Genomic DNA, 21,027 nt, shown 5'->3' with positions numbered 1-21,027 from the left:
TTATTAAAGTAGCGGCGATGTCCGGTCGGCAGATTAGGGGTTAATATATTTTTTAACGTGTTTCCGATGTGGGGGGGGGGCTCGGTTTAGGGGTTAATAGGTAGTTTATGGGTGTTAGTGTACTTTTTAGCACTTTAGTTAAGAACTTTTTTTTCCGGCGTTAGCCCATAAAACTCTTAACTACAGACTTTTAAATGCGGTAGAAGTCTTGACAGGAGAGGGTCTACAGCTCACTTCTTCCAAGACTCGTAATACCGGCGTTAGGCAAATCCCATTGAAAAGATAGGATACGCAATTGACGTAAGTGGATTTGCGGTATGCTCGAGTCGCAGAAGAAAAGTGAGCGGTACACCTGTACCTGCCAGACTCGTAATACCAGCGGGCGTTAAAAAGCAGCGTTGGGACCTCTCAACGCTGATTTTTAAGGCTAACGCAAGACTCGGAATCTAGCAGAATATTTCCTAAGCCTACCTAGGTATGTTTTTCAACAATGGATACCAAGAGAACTAGACACATTAGATAATTAATTAAATACATTGGAAAGTTGTTTAAAATGACATGCTCTATCTGAATCATGTAATAATAATTAAAAAATGGGTTTCATGTCCCTTTAAGTATAAGCTCAATAACAACTCTTTGTAATTAATAAGGACAAGCAACTGAATTGGAATAAACAGTTTGAAAAGGAAAACAATAAAAAAATCAAAATGTACTTAAAAACATGAAAAATAAATGAAAACCTATAAGAAACAGGCCAATAATAGGTTGTTAACAACAGATATGTGGCAAAAGGGAAAGCAACACATTACAGATAATTCTTTCAGTATTGATGGTGACTGTCTATTATTTATTTCCTTCCTAAGGCCTAGATTTGGAGTTTGGCATTAGCCGTGAAAACCAGCGTTAGAGGCTCCTAACGCTGGTTTTAGGCTAACTCCGGTATTTGGAGTCACTCAAAATAGGGTCTAACGCTCACTTTTCAGCCGCGACTTTTCCATACCGCAGATCCCCTTACGTAAATTGCGTATCCTATCTTTTCAATGGGATCTTTCTAACTCCGGTATTTAGAGTCGTTTCTGAAGTGAGCGTTAGACATCTAACGACAAAACTCCAGCCGCAGGAAAAAAGTAAGTAGTTAAGAGCTTTCTGGGCTAATGCCGGTTTATAAAGCTCTTAACTACTGTGCTCTAAAGTACACTAACACCCATAAACTACCTATGTACCCCTAAACCGAGGCCCCCCCACATCGCCGCCACTCAATTACATTTTTTTAACCCCTAATCTGCCGACCGCCACCTAAGTTATCCTTATGTACCCCTAATCTGCTGCCCCTAACACCGCCGACCCCTATATTATATTTATTAACCCCTAATCTGCCCCCCACAACGTCGCAGCCAGCTACCTACAATAATTAACCCCTAATCTGCCGACCGCAAAGCGCCGCCACCTATGTTATCCTTATGTACCCCTAATCTGCTGCCCCTAACACCGCCGACCCCTATATTATATTTATTAACCCCTAATCTGCCCCCACAACGTCGCCTCCACCTGCCTACACTTATTAACCCCTAATCCGCCTCACTAACCCTATAATAAATAGTATTAACCCCTAATCTGCCCTCCCTAACATCGCCGACACCTAACTTCAAACATTAACCCCTAATCTGCCGACTGGAGCTCACCGCTATTCTAATAAATGTATTAACCCCTAAAGATAAGTCTAACCCTAACACTAACACCCCCCTAAATTAAATATAATTTAAATCTAACGAAATTAATTAACTCTTATTAAATAAATTATTCCTATTTAAAGCTAAATACTTACCTGTAAAATAAATCCTAATATAGCTACAATATAAATTATAATTATATTATAGCTATTTTAGGATTTATATTTATTTTACAGGTAACTTTGTATTTATTTTAACCAGGTACAATAGCTATTAAATAGTTAAGAACTATTTAATAGCTAAAATAGTTAAAATAATTACAAAATTACCTGTAAAATAAATCCTAACCTAAGTTACAATTAAACCTAACACTACACTATCAATAAATTAATTAAATAAACTTCCTACAATTACCTACAATTAACCTAACACTACACTATCAATAAATTAATTAAATACAATTCCTACAAATAAATACAATTAAATAAACTAGCTAAAGTACAAAAAATAAAAAAATATTTACAAACATAAGAAAAATATTACAACAATTTTAAACTAATTACACCTACTCTAAGCCCCCTAATAAAATAACAAAGCCCCCCAAAATAAAAAAAATGCCCTACCCTATTCTAAATTACTAAAGTTCAAAGCTCTTTTACCTTACCAGCCCTGAACAGGGCCCTTTGCGGGGCATGCCCCAAAGAATTCAGCTCTTTTGCCTGTAAAAAAAAAACATACAATACCCCCCCCAACATTACAACCCACCACCCACATACCCCTAATCTAACCCAAACCCCCCTTAAATAAACCTAACACTAAGCCCCTGAAGATCTTCCTACCTTATCTTCAGCATACCAGGTTCACCGATCCGTCCTGAAGAGCTCCTCCGATGTCCTGATCCAAGCCCAAGCGGGGGGCTGAAGAGGTCCATGATCCGGCTGAAGTCTTCATCCAAGCGGGAGCTGAAGAGGTCCATGATCCGGATGAAGTCTTCTATCAACGGCATCTTCAATCTTCTTTCTTCGGGAGCCATCATCTTCCATCCGACGCGGAACATCCTCTTCTCCCGACGCCTACTAGCCGAATGACGGTTCCTTTAAGGGACGTCATCCAAGATGGCGTCCCTCGAATTCCGATTGGCTGATAGGATTCTATCAGCCAATCAGAATTAAGGTAGGAATATTCTGATTGGCTGATGGAATCAGCCAATCAGAATCAAGTTCAATCCGATTGGCTGATCCAATCAGCCAATCAGATTGAGCTCGCATTCTATTGGCTGATCGGAACAGCCAATAGAATGCGAGCTCAATCTGATTGGCTGATTGGATCAGCCAATCGGATTGAACTTGATTCTGATTGGCTGATTCCATCAGCCAATCAGAATATTCCTACCTTAATTCCGATTGGCTGATAGAATCGTATCAGCCAATCGGAATTCGAGGGACGCCATCTTGGATGACGTCCCTTAAAGGAACCGTCATTCGGCTAGTAGGCGTCGGGAGAAGAGGATGTTCCGCCGGATCATGGACCTCTTCAGCCCCCCGCTTGGGCTTGGATCAGGACATCGGAGGAGCTCTTCAGGACGGATCGGTGAACCTGGTATGGTGAAGATAAGGTAGGAAGATCTTCAGGGGCTTAGTGTTAGGTTTATTTAAGGGGGGTTTGGGTTAGATTAGGGGTATGTGGGTGGTGGGTTGTAATGTTGGGGGGGGTATTGTATGGTTTTTTTTTACAGGCAAAAGAGCTGAATTCTTTGGGGCATGCCCCGCAAAGGGCCCTGTTCAGGGCTGGTAAGGTAAAAGAGCTTTGAACTTTAGTAATTTAGAATAGGGTAGGGCATTTTTTTATTTTGGGGGGCTTTGTTATTTTATTAGGGGGCTTAGAGTAGGTGTAATTAGTTTAAAATTGTTGTAATATTTTTCTTATGTTTGTAAATATTTTTTTATTTTTTGTAACTTAGTTCTTTTTTATTTTTTGTACTTTAGCTAGTTTATTTAATTGTATTTATTTGTAGGAATTGTATTTAATTAATTTATTGATAGTGTAGTGTTAGGTTAATTGTAGGTAATTGTAGGTAGTTTATTTAATTAATTTATTGATAGTGTAGTGTTAGGTTTAATTGTAACTTAGGTTAGGATTTATTTTACAGGTAATTTTGTAATTATTTTAACTATTTTAGCTATTAAATAGTTCTTAACTATTTAATAGCTATTGTACCTGGTTAAAATAAATACAAAGTTACCTGTAAAATAAATATAAATCCTAAAATAGCTATAATATAATTATAATTTATATTGTAGCTATATTAGGATTTATTTTACAGGTAAGTATTTAGCTTTAAATAGGAATAATTTATTTAATAAGAGTTAATTAATTTCGTTAGATTTAAATTATATTTAACTTAGGGGGGTGTTAGTGTTAGGGTTAGACTTATCTTTAGGGGTTAATACATTTATTAGAATAGCGGTGAGCTCCAGTCGGCAGATTAGGGGTTAATGTTTGAAGTTAGGTGTCGGCGATGTTAGGGAGGGCAGATTAGGGGTTAATACTATTTATTATAGGGTTAGTGAGGCGGATTAGGGGTTAATAACTTTATTATAGTAGCGCTCAGGTCCGGTCGGCAGATTAGGGGTTAATAAGTGTAGGCAGGTGGAGGCGACGTTGTGGGGGGCAGATTAGGGGTTAATAAATATAATATAGGGGTCGGCGATGTTAGGGCAGCAGATTAGGGGTACATAGGGATAATGTAAGTAGCGGCGGTTTACGGAGCGGCAGATTAGGGGTTAATAATAATATGCAGGGGTCAGCGATAGCGGGGGCGGCAGATTAGGGGTTAATAAGTGTAAGGTTAGGGGTGTTTAGACTCGGGGTACATGTTAGGGTGTTAGGTGCAGACTTAGGAGGTGTTTCCGTATAGCAAACAATGGGGCTGCGTTAAGAGCTGAACGCGGCTTTTTTGCAGGTGTTAGGTTTTTTTTCAGCTCAAACAGCCCCATTGTTTTCTATGGGGGAATCGTGCACGAGAACGTTTTTGAGGCTGGCCGCTTGCGTAAGCAACTCTGGTATCGAGAGTTGAAGCTGCGTTAAAAATGCTCTACGCTCCTTTTTTGGAGCCTAACGCAGCCTTTATGTGGACTCTCAATACCAGAGTTATTTTTATGGTGCGGCCAGAAAAAAGCCGGCGTTAGATTTTCGGGTCGTTACCGACAAAACTCCAAATAGTTAGATAGGGAGAGTCCATGGCTTCATTCCTTACTGTTGTGAAATACAACACCTTGCCACCAGGAGGAGGCAACGACACTCCAGCCAAAGGCTTAAATATACCTCCCACTTCCTCATTACCCCAGTCATTCTTTGCCTTTTGTCACGATAGGAGATGGCAGAGAAGAGTCAGAAGATTCGGGGAGTCCTGAAAAAAGGGTATCTGCCATTCGAGATAGGACTGGAGTTTTAAGTAGTCATGTCAACCTCTCAGTGAGAGTATTGAGGAAAGTTAGAGTTGGGGGATGCAGGGAAAGTTTTTTCTGTGAAACCATCCAGACTACTGTTAACAGCTCCTAAGCAATCAGTGTTGACGAGTTTCACTGCCTGCTTTCTCTCACTCAAGTCCATGTCAGGAGTGCTGCTATAAGACTGTCACACTTGAGAGGTTGTGTTCTGTTCCATAGCATGGATCCTGGAGGTAAGATGATTTTAATTTTTACACATAAAACGCTACAACAGGGTCACATCCTTGATTGGATCCAGGGTTAATATCCACTGAGGGGGGTTTATTAAACAGTTGGGGTTAATAATTCAGTGTATTAATTATTCACATGCTGCTTTGTGATTTTATTTTCTGGGCTCATAGACTGTTTTTTTTTGGCAACAACAAACAGGTTTCACTTTCGTTTTTTAAAGTGTTGCCCATCTCCTATTAACTTGCTGTACTTTTCTTAACATGTGGTCTATGTTCATTTCCTCCATTCTGGCTGAGACTTCAACCTGAGGAGAGTGTTTCCTCTGTTAACTGTCTGAGTCTAGGAGGTGGTGAAAAAACGTTTTTATTTGTGTCCTTCTGTGGGTATAACCTGAGCTATGGAGGACTCTGACATGTTAGAAGGTACTTCTGTACTAAATCATACCCGTTTATATTGTGAGGAGGCCATGGATTTCCCGTCCACTCAATTATGTTTCACATGCCTTAATCTGTTATAAAGTCTAAGAAGGGAGACAAGCCTGCTAATGCTATAAGTCCCTCTGAGCCGTCTACCTCTCAGGACTCGGCATCCCGTGAGATTACAACCCTTGCTACATTATCCACTTCACATGCAGTTCCCCATAGCACATCTAATCCTCCATCCGGAGGGGGCCTTCTTCCTGCAGACTTTGCCGTGCTGTTACAAAAGGCGGTGTCTGCGGCCCTCAGTGCATTACCTCGCTCTAACAAACGCAGGAGAAAGGTCGGTTAAAATGGCAAAACGAATGGGAAAGAATTGGTTCTTCTTTTTCTCCCTCATCTACTATTAAAAAAGTTGTTCCTGGTCCCGGACTCTCAACTGGATTTGTGGGGCTCCATTCCTAAGGTGGATGGTGCTGTCTCTACGCTTGCTAAATGTACTACTATATCTCTTAAGGATAGTTCTTCATTCAGAGAGCCGATGGATAAGAAAATGGAAACCTTTTTGAGAAAGATGTTTCAACATACGGATTTTTATTTCAACCAGAGGCTGCAGTTGCTGGAGCAGCTACCTACTGGTGCAACTCTTTGTCGGAATTTATTGAGGTGGAGTCTTCCCTCGAGGATATTTAAGACAGAATTAAAGCTCTGAGAATTGCTAATTCTTTTATCTGTGATGCAAACAATCAAATTATTCACCTAAATGCAAAGGCCTCTGGCTTTGCAATCCTAGCCCGCCGGGTGCTCTGGTTGAAGTCTTGGTCTGCGGATATGACTTCTAAGTCCAGACACCTTTCTCTTCCATTCAAGGGAAAGATTTTATTTGGTCCAGGCCTGGACTCCATTATTTCTACGGTTACCGGAGGCAAGGGTGCCTTCCTACTGCAAGATAAGAAGAACAAGTCTAAGGGATGACAATCTTCTAATTTTCATTCCTTTTGTTCTGACAAATACCAACGACAACAATCCTCCTCCAAGCCCGAGCAACCCAAGAGTACTTGGAAGCCGGCTCAGTCCTGGAATAAGTCCAAGCAGAATAAGAAGCCCGCCGAAAACAAATCGGCATGAAGGGGATTGTGTAGGGGGCAGACTTTCTCTTTTTTCAGACGCTTGGTTCGGGGACGTACAGGATCCGTGGGTCCTGGAGGTCGTACTCAGGGATACAAGATAGGCTTCAAATCTCATTCGCCCAGGGGCAGATTCCTACTCTCGAACCTGTCTACAGACCAGAAAAGAGGGATGCCTTTCTAGGGTGCATTCAGGATCTATCATCCTTAGGAGTTGTTTTCCCGGTGCCTATCGAATAAAGAGGTTTGGGGTTTTATTCAAACCTTTTTGTGGTCCCAAAGAAGGAGGGAACTTTCCGCCCAATTCTGGACCTAAAGTGCTTAAACAAATTTCTCAGTGTCCCTTCCTTCAAGATGGAGACGATAAGGTCCATCCTTCCTTTAGTTCAGAAAGGCCAATTTATGACCACTATAGATCTGAAGAACGCTTACCTTCATGTTCCAATCCACAGGGAACACTTTCAGTTCCTGAGGTTTGCATTCCTAGACCAGTTCATTGCCCTTCTGTTTCGCCTAGCTACTGCTCCAAGAATCCTTACGAAGGTTCTGGGGGCTCTTCTAGCCGTTGCCAGAACTCAGGGTATTACAGTAGCCCCAGACTTGGACAATAATCTGGCGCAAGCACCATCTTGTCGTCTTACAGAGGAATACCTTCTCAGTCTTCTTTGATCACATGGATAGAAGATAAACTTGGAAAAGAGTTCTCTTATCCCAAGTACCAGGGTGGAATTCCTGGGTGCTATAATAGACTCCATAGCCATGAGGATATTTCTAACAGACCAGAGATGTTGCAAGCTAACTTTGGCATGTCTTTCCCTCCGGACCTCCTTGAGTCCCTCTGTGGCAAGCCAATAGGATGAGAGCTCAATCCTATTTGCTGATTGGAACAGCCAATAGGATGAGAGCTGCTCAAATCCTATTGGCTGATTGGAACAGCCAATAGGATTTTAGCAGCTCTAATCCTATTGGCTGATTAAAATATTTCAGCCAATAGGAATGCAAGGGACGCCATCTTGGATGGCGTCACTTGCATTGAAGTTCCAGTTTACTGCAGTGACCGTATGAAGAGGATGCTCCGCGCCGGATGTCTTCAGGATGGACCCGCTCCGCGCCAGATGGATGAAGATAGAAGATGCCGTCTGGATGAAGACTTCTTGCCGCCTGGATGAGGACTTTGCCGGCTGGATGAAGATCGAAGAGGCCACCTGGATGAAGACTTCTTGCCGTCTGGATGAATTTTTCAAGCGGGACTTCAATAACTGTAATTGGATCGTTGGGAGGTTAGTGTTAGGTTTATTTAAGTTTTTTTTGGGTGGGTTTTATTTTTAGATTAGGGTCTAGGCATGTAAAAGAGCTAAATGCCCTTTTAAGGGCAATGCCCATACAAATGCCCTTTTCAGGGCAATGGGGAGCTTAGGTTATTTTAGATAGGTTTTTTATTTGGGGGGGTTGGTTGGTTGGGTGGTGGCTTTTACTGTTGGGGGGTGTTTGTATTTTTTTTTTACAGTTAAAAGAGCTGATTTCTTTGGGGCAATGCCACACAAAAGACCCTTTTAAGGGCCATTGGTAGTTTATTGTAGGCTAGGGTTTTATTTTAGGGGGGCTTTTTTATTTTGATAGGGCTATTAGATTAGGTGTAATTCTTTTTTATTTTTTATTAAAAAAAATTATTTTTGCGTAATTTAGTGTTTGTTTGTTTTTGTAACTTAGTGTGTGTTTGTTTTTCTGTAATTTAGTACTTTTAAAAATGCTTAATTGTATAATTAATTAATTTGAGTAGGGTTAGGTTTTTTAACATGCAATTTATTTTATTTAATTGGTAGTTTAATTTATTTGTAGGATAATAGTTACTGTAGGTTAATTAATAGTTTAATATAGTTTATTTTAATTCTACAGGTAAGTTTAAATTTATTTGAAGATAGGGATGTTGCAATTTTAATTTAAAGTTAGCGGGTTGTTAGGTTTAGGGGTTAATAGCTTAATTTATTTTTTGATGATGTGAGGCCAGAGGTTTAGGGGTTAATACGTTTATTTAGGTTGTGGCGGGGTCGGGGAGCGGCGGGATAGGGGTTAGTAACTTTATTTAGGTTGTGGCGGGGTCGAGGAGCGGCGGGATAGGGGTAATAACTTTATTTAGAGTGCGCACAGAATTTCTAAGATCTCTGCTTTGCGATGTAAGTTCCCTTATCTGATTTTCCATGCAGATAAGGCAGTTTTACGTGCTAAATTAGTTTTTTTTCCCTAAGGTTGTGTCAGATTGCAACATCAATCAAGAGATTGTGGTTCCTTCCTTGTGTCCTAATCCTTCTTCATCGAAGGAACGTTTACTTCACCATTTGGATGTGGTTCGCGCAGTGAAGTTCTTTCTTCTGGCTACTAAGGAGTTTAGACAATCCTCTTTGTTTGTTGTCTATTCGGGGAAGCGTAAGGGGCAGAAGGCTACTTCGACTTCCCTATCTTTTTGGTTAAGGAGTGTCATCCACTTAGCTTACGAGACAGAGAGACATCATCCTCCTGAGAGAATAACGGCTCATTCAACTAGAGCAGTGGCTTCCTCTTGGGCCTTTAACAGTGAGGCCTCTATGGATCAGATTTGTAAGGCGGCTACCTGGTCCTCCTTATATACTTTTTCTAACTTTTACTAGTTTGATGTTTTTTCTTCAACTGAAGCAGCTTTCGGGAGAAAAGTTTTGCAGGCTGTGGTGCCCTCAGAATAGGGTCCGCCTCTTCCTTTTTGTTCCCTCCCATTATTCATTCAGTGTCCTCTGGAGCTTGGGTATAGTTTTCCCAACAGTAAGGAATGAGCTGTGGACTCTCCCTATCTTAGGAAGCAAAACTTAATTTACCAGATAAATTCCTTTCCTTCTATATAGGGAGTCCACGACCCCCGCCTGTTTTTTCTTGTCTAAGGGCGGCCACCTATTATTTATCTTATTCTTCTGGCACCATTTATACCCTGATATTTCTCCTACATTTCCTTGTTCCCTTGGCAAAATGACTTGGGTAATTAGGAAGTGGGACAGATATTTAAGCTTTTAGCTGGGTTGTCTTTGCCTCCTCCTGATGGCCAGGTCTTGTGTTTCCCAACAGTAAGTAATGAAGCCGTGGACTCTCCCTATCCGGAAGGAAAGGAATTTATCTGGTAAGCATAAATTATGTTTTTGCTTACCAATTAGGATTAGAAATCTTTTATTATAAAATATATATACACTTTAAAAAAAAAGTAATGTCGTTTTAATTGCAAACTAATATATTTTTTATTGCAGCATTCTTATAGTCTGAAGTTTACCATCACTTTAAGATTGACAAATGGCTCAAAATGCTTTTTCAATAGATCCAAGGTTTCAAATTTGTAGTGTCACAAAATCTGTTAACATGTTGGCAAAAATATATTTTCTTATTGTTTTTTTTATTACTATTATTTTTTGTGGGGCTTTGGAATGTGTCCCCTAGTATTTAGTCTTTAAAGTGCTGTTAGATTTAGTTGTGACATTCTACTGAAATCATAAAGTTGGCTTATTTTATTTACAGTTAGGAGATTTTTCTCCACAAATGAGCGTTTCTAAAAAAACAACAACAATTTAAATATCTATCTGAAAATAAGCAGCATATACAAAATATTTTTTTGTTTTTAGTTACCATGTGTACTTTTGGTCACCCCGCAAAATACTGTAGTCTCATGGAAAAGGGTTAAATTAACAATATAGGGCTAGATTACGAGTGGAGCGCTATTTTAATGTGCCCCTGCAAATTTGCCTATTTAAGTGGCTGGTAATGCTCCTGTGAACTCGCAGCTTTGCTTAGCGCAATTAACCAGAGGTCAGACCTCTGGTTAATGAAAAAAATGTGCCTCAACAGCCCCCAAAATAAGCAGATTAAAAGGTGTTAAAGTGAGGGTATGTGTGAGGTTTGGAAAAAAAAGTCACTGAAAGTGCCTTTACATTGAGGTAAATGGGGACTGTGTTTATATTGTAAATATATATATGTATATACATATATATGTGTGTGTGTTGATATGTGTATATAAACACATAAATATATATGTATATATTCATATATATTTTTATTTTGCTGTCCAACCCTGTGCAAATTGCCTGCTGTGCTCGGTGCTTTGCCGTGTATGACGGCATGAGAACGAAGCTCCCATTGGAGCCTATGGAAGCACGCTCTCGTGGTCCTGTTCGCATTGTGCCTAACTTGTAATACCAGCACACATTTACGTGCGCTGGTATGACTGGGTAGAGCGCAAATATCGCACTTGTGAAAGAGCAATATTGTGCTCCACTCAGTATCTAGGCCATAATCATTAACTAATCTTTTTATTTGCATGACAAATTCAAGAGATGATAAAATCCTGTTAAACCAACATTTCTTTTTTTCAAAATCGGCTTTAAAGGCTATTGAAGTAAAACTGAAAATTACCGTACAACGTTATTTAACAGCGTCTATTGTTTTTCCCAAAGCACATTTCCCAAAAGAACTATAAATGGTATAAGATCCTTCATGTACAGTAGTTCTACTAGTTTGTTATATATAGTAGTGTAAATGTGTGTCTATATAATTAACAGAATTAGTGCATCTTACAAATTTAATTAGAATGTGCCTAGCGGCTCAAAAGTTACGCAACACAAGGAAAATCAATACACCTTCAACATGCTAATAAAGGCAATGGTAATTACAATTGTATCAAAATAAAATAGTTACTGCCATGCATTTTATATGAAAATCTGTTTTAAAAAATGTAACCCAAAAATGATTAAATTATTAAAACTAGAAAATTAAATCTAGAAAACTACATGCTCTTATGAAGTGACTGTGTTTCTGTTAAACACAAAAGGAGACAACCTGTAAATACAGAACATGCTTTATACATGACAGTAACTACTGTTCTGTAATATAAAACTCAGCGGGATTACAGTGAAAATATTTTTTTTATTGAGACACATTTTTTTTATTCTGTATATTTGATGTAGAAATATACTTAAGTCTATTTAATTATTAAAGGGATAGGAAACCCCAAAATGTTCTCTCATGATTTGGATAGAACATACAATTTTAATTAACTTTCCAATTTACTTCTATTATCAAATTTGATTAATTCTCTTGTTATCCTTTGCTGTAGAAGCAGCTTTGCACTACTCGCAGCTAGCTGAACACATCTAGTTAGCCAATCACAGGAGACAAATGTGTGCAGGCACCAATTAGCAGCCAGCTCCAACTGGGGTAGGATATGTGCATATTCTTTTTTAACAAGGGATACCAAGAGAACAAAGCACATTTGAAAATAGAAGTGAATTTTAAAGTGTTTTAAAATTACATTCTTTATCTGAATCATGCAACTTTAATTTTGACTTTCCTATCCCTTTTAAATGGTTGAAAAAAGTTTTTTGTTCTTTTTTATTTGTAGTATTTAAAATATCACTCTTAATTGTATTGCAAATTTTTCTTCTTTTTTTTTTTTGCAAGACGGATGTTCCAGTACTGACAAAATATATTTCTTTTGCTTGTGAAGAATGTTACTGTCCACCTTTAAAACATTAGAAGAAAAGTGTATCGGCCAGGGAGCAATCAGACCATATGGCCCACTTGGACTACCAAGCTTCAAAATCTTTAAAAGCTTTAACTTAACCTTTATTTATTTTTTAAATTTTTAAATATTGTGGTTTCATATGCATGTTAACATTTTTATTGTATAATTCTGTCCCTTTAATTAAAAGAGGAATTAGTGCAACTAGACATCAACCTAAAATTTCTAAGTGCAGCCTAAGACAAAATGAAATCAAGGATAATCAAGTCTACAAATCCTCAGCCCATTAAGGTCAACATAGTACTCATATACAGTGAAAGCTCCATATACTCAATATGAGTTCTGCCCCACCATTTAAAATTCTCCCCAAAAATAAAAATAATTTCTGCCACCCTCATATTCTTTAATATAATCTTTTATGTTTTTCATGCAATATAGATACTATTTTAGGTAAATTAATACAGGAATAACCCACTTTACAGCGATTTGCTTTGTAGCGATTCACAAAACAATACACAGTCAAACGTCACCAGCAGTATTGTTAGTGCTTCAGTGGGAATTGTATAATAATGACTGAGTGCTGCTTCTCAAGTGGTGATATATCCTAGTCACTATGGATAAAATCTAAAAAGAAGCAGCTCCGACTCAAGTGAAAGATTTTATTAACACAATATATTTGAGCACAGGATAAAATTAAAACCGGACAGTGTTTCAAAGGAACTGTCTTCACAAACAGAATTCCATTCCTCTCGGGAGATGAAACATCACAATCCACCATCCACTAAGAACCCCACACAGTCTAAGGAGCGATGATTCGACCCGATGCGTTTAGTTTATGTTACGCACAAACCTTTTCAAGAGGATAAATGCTCACCTGTATCGCAGCACATAAATACACCCTGTGTGGTCTTTAGTGGATCGTGATGTCTGCAAGTTTCATCTCCTGAGAGGAATGGAATGCTGTTTATGAGGACATTCTATGAACAACTTGGGAAATGTTTTATATATGGCTTTGTTTTAATTTATTTCATGTAATTGGCAAGAGTCCATGAGCTAGTGACGTATGGGATATACAATCCTACCAGGAGGGGCAAAGTTTCCCAAACCTCAAAATGCCTATAAATACACCCCTCACCACACCCATAATTCAGTTTTACAAACTTTGCCTCCTATGGAGAGGTGGTTCAGTAAGTTTGTGCTAGATTTCTACATTGATATGCGCTTCTCAGCATGTTGAAGTCCGGTTCCTCTCAGAGTACACTGAATGTCAGAGGGATGTGAAGGGAATATAAATCTATTGAATACAATGGTCTTCCTAACGGGGATCTATTTCAAAGGTTCTCTGTTATCGGTCGTAGAGATTCATCTCCTACCTCCCTTTTCAGATCGACGATATACTCTTATATACCATTACCTCTACTGATTTTCATTTCAGTACTGGTTTGGCTATCTGCTATATGTGGATGGGTGTCTTTTGGTAAGTATGTCTCATTTACTTAAGACACTCTCAGCTATGGTTTGGCACTTTATATGTAAAGTTCTAAATATATGTTTGTACTTATATTTGCCATGATTCAGGTGTATCAGTATATTTCCTTTTTGCAGACTGTCAGTTTCATATCTGGGAAATGTTTTTAAAAAAAAAAATTCTTACCTGAGGTTTTCAAATTGACTCTTTCTATATTGCGGGCTCTATTAGACTCGCAAGAGCGCAAAATGCTATAATTTATTGCTTCATTCTTGGCGCGAGACTTTTTTGACGCGAAAATTATGTTTGTTGACGCAAATTCGTCATTTCCGGCGTCTTAGTTGGCGCCGAGTCTTTTCATGAGGTTGCATCATCTATGACGCTCAAATTTCGTTCCTGGACGTTTTTGTCGCCAAAAAAATGTTTGTCAGTTTGTGGTGCGTCATACTTGGCGCCAAACATTTTTTCTTTTTTTAAGACCTCATTCCTTTTGCCTCTGGTCTTTTTTTCTATGTCAGAGGCCTATTCTGTTTGCATTTTTTTCCCATTCCTAAAACTTAAAAAAAAGGAAATTGATAATTTTGCTTTATATGTTGTTTTTTCTTTTACATACTGCAAGATGTCTCAATCTGATCCTGTCTCAGAATCTACTACTGGAATTCTGCTGCCTGATATCGTTTCTACCAAAGCTAAGTGCATTTGTTGTAAACTTGTGGTAACTGTTCCTCCAGCTGTGGTTTGTAATAGTTGTCATGATAAACTTTTACATGCAGAGAATGTTTCCATCAGTAGTAGTTCATTTCATGTTGCTGGTCCATCAACATCTAATGTTCAGGATATTCCTGTAAATTTAAGAGAATTTATTTCTGATTCCATTCAGAAGGCTTTGTATGCCATTCCATCTTCTACTAAACGTAAAAGGTCTTTTAAAACTTCTCATAGAGTTGATGAATTTTCTAATGACCGACAACATACTGATTTATCTATCTCTGATGAGGATCTGTCTGATTCAGAGGATCCTGCCTCAGATATTGACACTGACAAATCCTCTTATTTATTTAAAATGGAGTATATTTGTTCTTTATTAAAAGAAGTGTTGATTGCATTAGATATGGAGGAGACTAGTCCTCTTGATACTAAAACTAGTAAACATTTAAATTCGGTTTATAAACCTCATGTAGTTATTCCAGAGGTTTTTCCAGTTCCTGATACTATTTCAGATATGATTTCTAAGGAATGGAATAGACTGGGTACTTCTTTTTCTTCTTCTTCAAGGTTTAAAAAATTGTATCCTTTGCCAACTGATAGATTGGAGTTTTGGGAAAAGATCCCCAAAGTTGATGGGGCCATCTCTACTCTTGCTAAACGTACTACTATTCCTACGGAAGATAGTACTTCTTTTAAAGATCCTTTTGATAGGAAGATTGAATCTTATCTAAGGAAAGCTTATTTATGTTCAGGCCATCTTCTTAGGCCTGCTATTTCTTTGGCTGATGTTGCAGCTGCCTCAACTTTTTGGTTGGAAACTTTAGCGCAACAAGTATCAGATCATAATGTGTATTTCATTGTTAAATTAATTCAACATGCTAATAATTTCATTTGTGATGCCATTTTTGATATTATCAGAATTGATGTTAGATATATGTCTTTAGCTATTTTAGCTAGAAGAGCTTTATGGCTTAAATCTTGGAATGCTAATATGAATTCTAAATCGACATTGCTATCTCTTTCTTTCCAAGGTAATAAATTATTTGGTTCTCCGTTGGATTCTATAATTTCAACTGTCACTGGGGGGAAGAGAGCTTTTTTGCCTCAGGATAAAAAATCTAAGGGTAAATTTAAAGCTTCTAACCGTTTTCGTTCCTTTTGACAAAATAAGGAACAGAAACCTAGTCCTTCCCCTAAGGAATCTGTCTCCAATTGGAAACCTTCCTCAATCTGGAATAAATCCAAGCCATTTAAGAGATCTAAACCAGCCCCCAAGTCCACATGAAGGTGCGGCCCTCATTCCAGCTCAGCTGGTAGGGGGCAGATTAAAATTTTTCAAGGATGTTTGGATAAATTCAGTCCAAAATCATTGGATTCAGAACATTGTCTCTCAGGGGTACAGAATAGGTTTCAGAGTAAGACCGCCTGTGAGAAGTTTCTTTCTCTCATGCATTTCAGTGAACCCAGAGAAAGCGCAAGTTTTCCTAAAGTGTGTTTCAGACCTGGAGTTATCTGGGGTAATCGTTCCAGTTCTTTTTTAGGAACAGGGTCTGGGGTTTTATTCAAATCTGTTCATTGTCCCAAAGAAAGAAAATTAATTCAGACCAGTCTTGAATCGTTATGTAAGAGTACCAACATTCAAAATGGTGACTATAAGGACTATTCTGCCTTTTGTTCAGCAAGGGCATTATATGTCCACAATAGACTTACAGGATGCATATCTTCATATTCTGATTCATTCAGATCACTATCAGTTACTGAGATTCTCTTTTCTAGACAAGCATTACCAATTTGTTGCTCTTCCTTCTGGCCTAGCGACAGTTCCATGGATCTTTTCAAAGATTCTCGGTGCCCTACGCTCTGTAATCAGAGAGCAGGGTATTGCGGTATTTCCTTGTTTGGACGATAACTTGGTACTTGCTCAGTCTTTACGTTCTGCAGAATCTCACACAAATTAACTAGTGTTGTTTCTTCAAAGACATGGTTGGAGGATCAATTTACCAAAAAGTTATTTGATTCCTCAGACAAGGGTAACCTTTTCAGGTTTCCAAATAGATTCAGTATCCATGACTTTGTCTCTAACAGACAGGAGACGTCTGAAATTGGTTGCAGCCTGTCGGAACCTTCAGTCCCAGTCATTCCCTTCAGTAGCTATGTGCATGGAGGTTTTAGGTCTCATGACTGCAGCATCGGACGTGATCCCCTTTGCTCGTTTTCACATGAGACCTCTTCAGCTTTGTATGCTGAACCAATGGTGCAGGGATTATACAAGGATATCACAATTAATATCCTTAAATCCCAATGTTCGACTATCTCTGACTTGGTGGTTAGATCACCATCGTATAGTTAAAGGGGCCTCTTTTGTTCATCCAACCTGGACTGTGATCACAACAGATGCGAGTCTTTCAGGTTGGGGAGCTGTCTGGGGATCTCTGACAGCACAAGGGGTTTGGAAATCTCAAGAGGCGAGATTACCAATCAATATTTTGGAACTCTGTGCGATTCTCAGAGCTCTTCAGTTTTGGCCTCTATTGAAGAGAGAGCCGTTTATTTTTTTTCAGACAGACAATGTCAATCATCAGGGTGGGACTCACAGTCCTCAGGCTATGAAAGAAGTATCCCGGATACTTGTTTGGGCAGAATCCAGTTCCTGTCTAATTTCTGCAGTCCATATCCCAGGTATAGACAATTGGTAAGCGGATTATCTCAGTCGTTAAACTTTACATCCGGGGGAGTGGTCTCTTCACCCAGATGTGTTTTTTCAAATTGTTCAGATGTGGGGGCTTCCAGAAATAGATCTGATGGCATCTCATCTAAACAAGAAACTTCCCAGGTACCTGTCCAGGTCCAGGGATCCTCAGGCGGAAACAGTGGATGCATTGACACTTCCCTGGAGTTATCAACCTGCCTATATTTTTCCGCCTCTAGTTCTTCCAAGAGGGATTTCCAAGATCATCATGGAGCAATCGTTTGTGCTGCTGGTGGCTCCAGCATGGGCTCACAGATTTTAGTATGCGGATCTTGTTTGGATGTCCAGTTGCCAACCATGGCCACTTCCACTAAGGCCAGACCTTCTATCTCAAGGTCCGTTTTTCCATCAGGATCTCAAATCATTAAATTTGAAGGTATGGAAATTGAACGCTTAGTGCTTAGTCATAGAGGTTTCTCTGACTCAGTGATTAATACTATGTTGCAGGCTTGTAAATCTGTTTCTAGAAAGATTTATTATTGAGTTTGGAAGACTTACATTTCATGGTGTTCTTCTCAAAAATTTTCTTGGCATTCTTTTAGAATTCCTAGAATTTTACAGTTTCTTGAGGATGGTTTGGATAAGGGTTTGTCTGCAAGTTCCTTGAAAGGACAAATCTATGCTCTTTCTGTTTTATTCCACAGAAAAATTCCTAAACTCCCTGATATTCATTGTTTTGTACAGGCTTTGGTTCTTATCAAGTCTGTCATTAAATCAATCTCTCCTCCTTGGAGTCTTAATTTGGTTTTGAAGGCTTTACAGGCTTCTCCGTTTGAGCCTATGCATTCTTTGGACATTAAATTGCTTTCTTGGAAAGTGTTGTTTCTTTTGGCCATCTCTTCTGCTAGAAGAGTTTCTGAATTATCTGCTCTTTCTTGTTAGTCTCCTTTTCTGATTTTTCATCAGGATAAGGCAGTTTTGCGGACTTCATTTAAATTCTTACCTAAAGTTGTGAATTCCAACAACATTAGTAGGGAAATTGTTGTCCCTTCTTTGTGTCCCCATCCAAAGAATTCTTTGGAAAGATCTTTACATTCTTTGGATGTGGTGAGAGCTTTGAAGTATTATGTTGAAGCTACTAAAGTTTTCAGGAAGACTTCTAGTCTATTTGTTTTATTTTCTGGTTCTAGGAAAGGTCAGAAGGCTTCTGCCATTTCTTTGGCATCTTGGTTAAAGCTTTTGATTCATCATGCTTATTTGGAGTCGTGTAAATCCCGCCTCAGAGGATTACAGCTCATTCTACTAGGTCAGTTTCCACTTCCTGGGCTTTTAAGAATGAAGCTTCGGTTGATCAGATTTGCAAAGCAGCAACTTGGTCTTCTTTGCATACATTTACTAAATTCTACCATTTTGATGTTTTTTCTTCTTCAGAAGCAGTTTTTGGTAGAAAAGTTATTCAGGCAGCTGTTTCAGTTTGATTCTTCTGCTTATAATTTCAGTTTTTTTCTTTTCCATTATAAGATTAAAATTTATGATTTGGGTTGTGGATTAATTTTTTCAGCGGAATTGGCTGTCTTTATTTTTTATCCCTCCCTCTCTAGTGACTCTTGCGTGGAGTTCCACATCTTGGGTATTGCTATCCCATACGTCACTAGCTCATGGACTCTTGCCAATTACAAGAAAGAAAACATAATTTATGTAAGAACTTACCTGATAAATTCATTTCTTTCATATTGGCAAGAGTCCATGAGGCCCACCCTTTTTTTTGGTGGTTATGATTTTTTTGTATAAAGCACAATTATTCCAATTCCTTTGTTTATGCTTTTTGCTCCTTTCTTTATCACCCCACTTCTTGGCTATTCGTTAAACTGAATTGTGGGTGTGGTGAGGGGTGTATTTGTAGGCATTTTGAGGTTTGGGAAACTTTGCCCCTCCTGGTAGGATTGTATATCCCATACGTCCCTAGCTCATGGACTCTTGCCAATATGAAAGAAATGAATTTATCAGGTAAGTTCTTACATAAATTATGTTTTTTTCATGTTAGAGATTCACTAATACATCACTAATACAAAGCTGAAGTCCAACCTTCAAAGATTTTGAAACAGTACTGTACTATTCTCAAGATTGCGAGAAAGGCAACTGGCGCATTGCAGTTCACTTTGTATCTCAGTGTTGTAGTCTGTAAAATTTTACTACACTGTTTTGTAGGCACTGTACATTTTTAATTAAATACTGTATAGTGCTAGTGTTAGGCTAAACTTAGTGCTATTGCACACCTAATAATTTTTTTCAAGTTATTAAACACACTGGCAAGTGAAATGAAAGCTAAAATTGCCTTGCTCTGGTCCCTAACCTGCTGTATTAGCGGGATGTTCCCGTACTTTTAAATAAATTCCATCAGACAGCAGTGGAGGCTGGTCCATAGATATTTTATGCAATTTTGTCTTTTCCTTTTCTCTCTCCCTTAAGAGCAACTCCATCTAGTGTCTTTAACGGTTCATTAAACCTTCAACTGCTTAGATATAAGTTTATGAGCCTACCTAAGTTTTGCTTTCAACAAAGAATACCAAAAGAACAAAAAATTGACAATAAAAGTAAATTGGAAAGCTGTTTAATCTGCATCATAAAAGTTTAACTTTGCCTTGACTGTTCCTTTAACATAAATTGATTAAATTATAATTTGAGCAACAAACATTGAAAACATTTAATATTAAATTAATGTTGGCTTAATATTGGCTTAAATTTTAGTCGGTGGTCAGTTAAATCAGCCGGGTAGTGACCCACTAAAAGGGCCCTGGGGAGAACACGGTTACCTATATTTAACACTGAGTGCACTAGTAACTTTTTGTTAGAATAATCAGTGGTGAGCTGGAAGTAGTGTCAGTATATTTATAAGAATCTTAGTAGTGCTATCCAAATAATAAATCAGTTTATGGCAGGGTTACAAACACAATATAAAAAAAAAAAAATAGAAACCCTAATTAACCATGCATCTACTAGACCATACAATTAATATAAATACCTGAATTCTTTTATTTAGTTAATATCCATGAACATATTGAACTATATTTGCAATAAAAGGAAACTAAATAAAAGTTTATATGCGTTAAAATCAACTCTTAAGGTATGCTATCCTTCTTACAAAACCCAGAAAAATATACCTTCACAATTCAGCCTTTTATTTATTTAACACAATGGGACTAAAAACCTTTAACATCCAAGCAATACAATTCTAAACAGTGTTTATAAAACAATAGGATAATATATATATTCTGCTATTTAACTGCAATTTATCCTAATACAAAATTAACTGACAATATCAGAACTTGCATAGATGAGTTACTTGGTCAATCAGACGCAGATTTAAACAATATATGTATATAGGCTGTGAAATGCTAACTTGAGAAAAAAAAAAAAAAAACACACTGCTTCTTTAAATCTATTAAATACAAATTAACTATGCATATAACTTATCTTACAAAACCTTGAATACGTTACCAAAGTAAAAAGCAGTCGATATCCGATATTCCTTGGTAGGAATTATTTTACCTCAGATCACCAATAAGTGTATATCGCAATCAATGAGGAGGGTAGATTAGCTTTGCTCAAGTAAAGTGGTATCTCACACCCAGCGGGAACCAGTTACAAGTTTTAGCTTCAGCAGAAAATCTGTCCCTTTCTCTCCATTGCATTCACTTTTTATTTGGTTTTTCCATCACTGGTAAATTGTGGGTGGCCC

The sequence above is a fragment of the Bombina bombina genome, chromosome 6 (assembly GCF_027579735.1).
Source record: "Bombina bombina isolate aBomBom1 chromosome 6, aBomBom1.pri, whole genome shotgun sequence".
Taxonomy (NCBI): Eukaryota; Metazoa; Chordata; class Amphibia; order Anura; family Bombinatoridae; genus Bombina; species Bombina bombina.
This window is presented reverse-complemented; position numbering follows the sequence as displayed.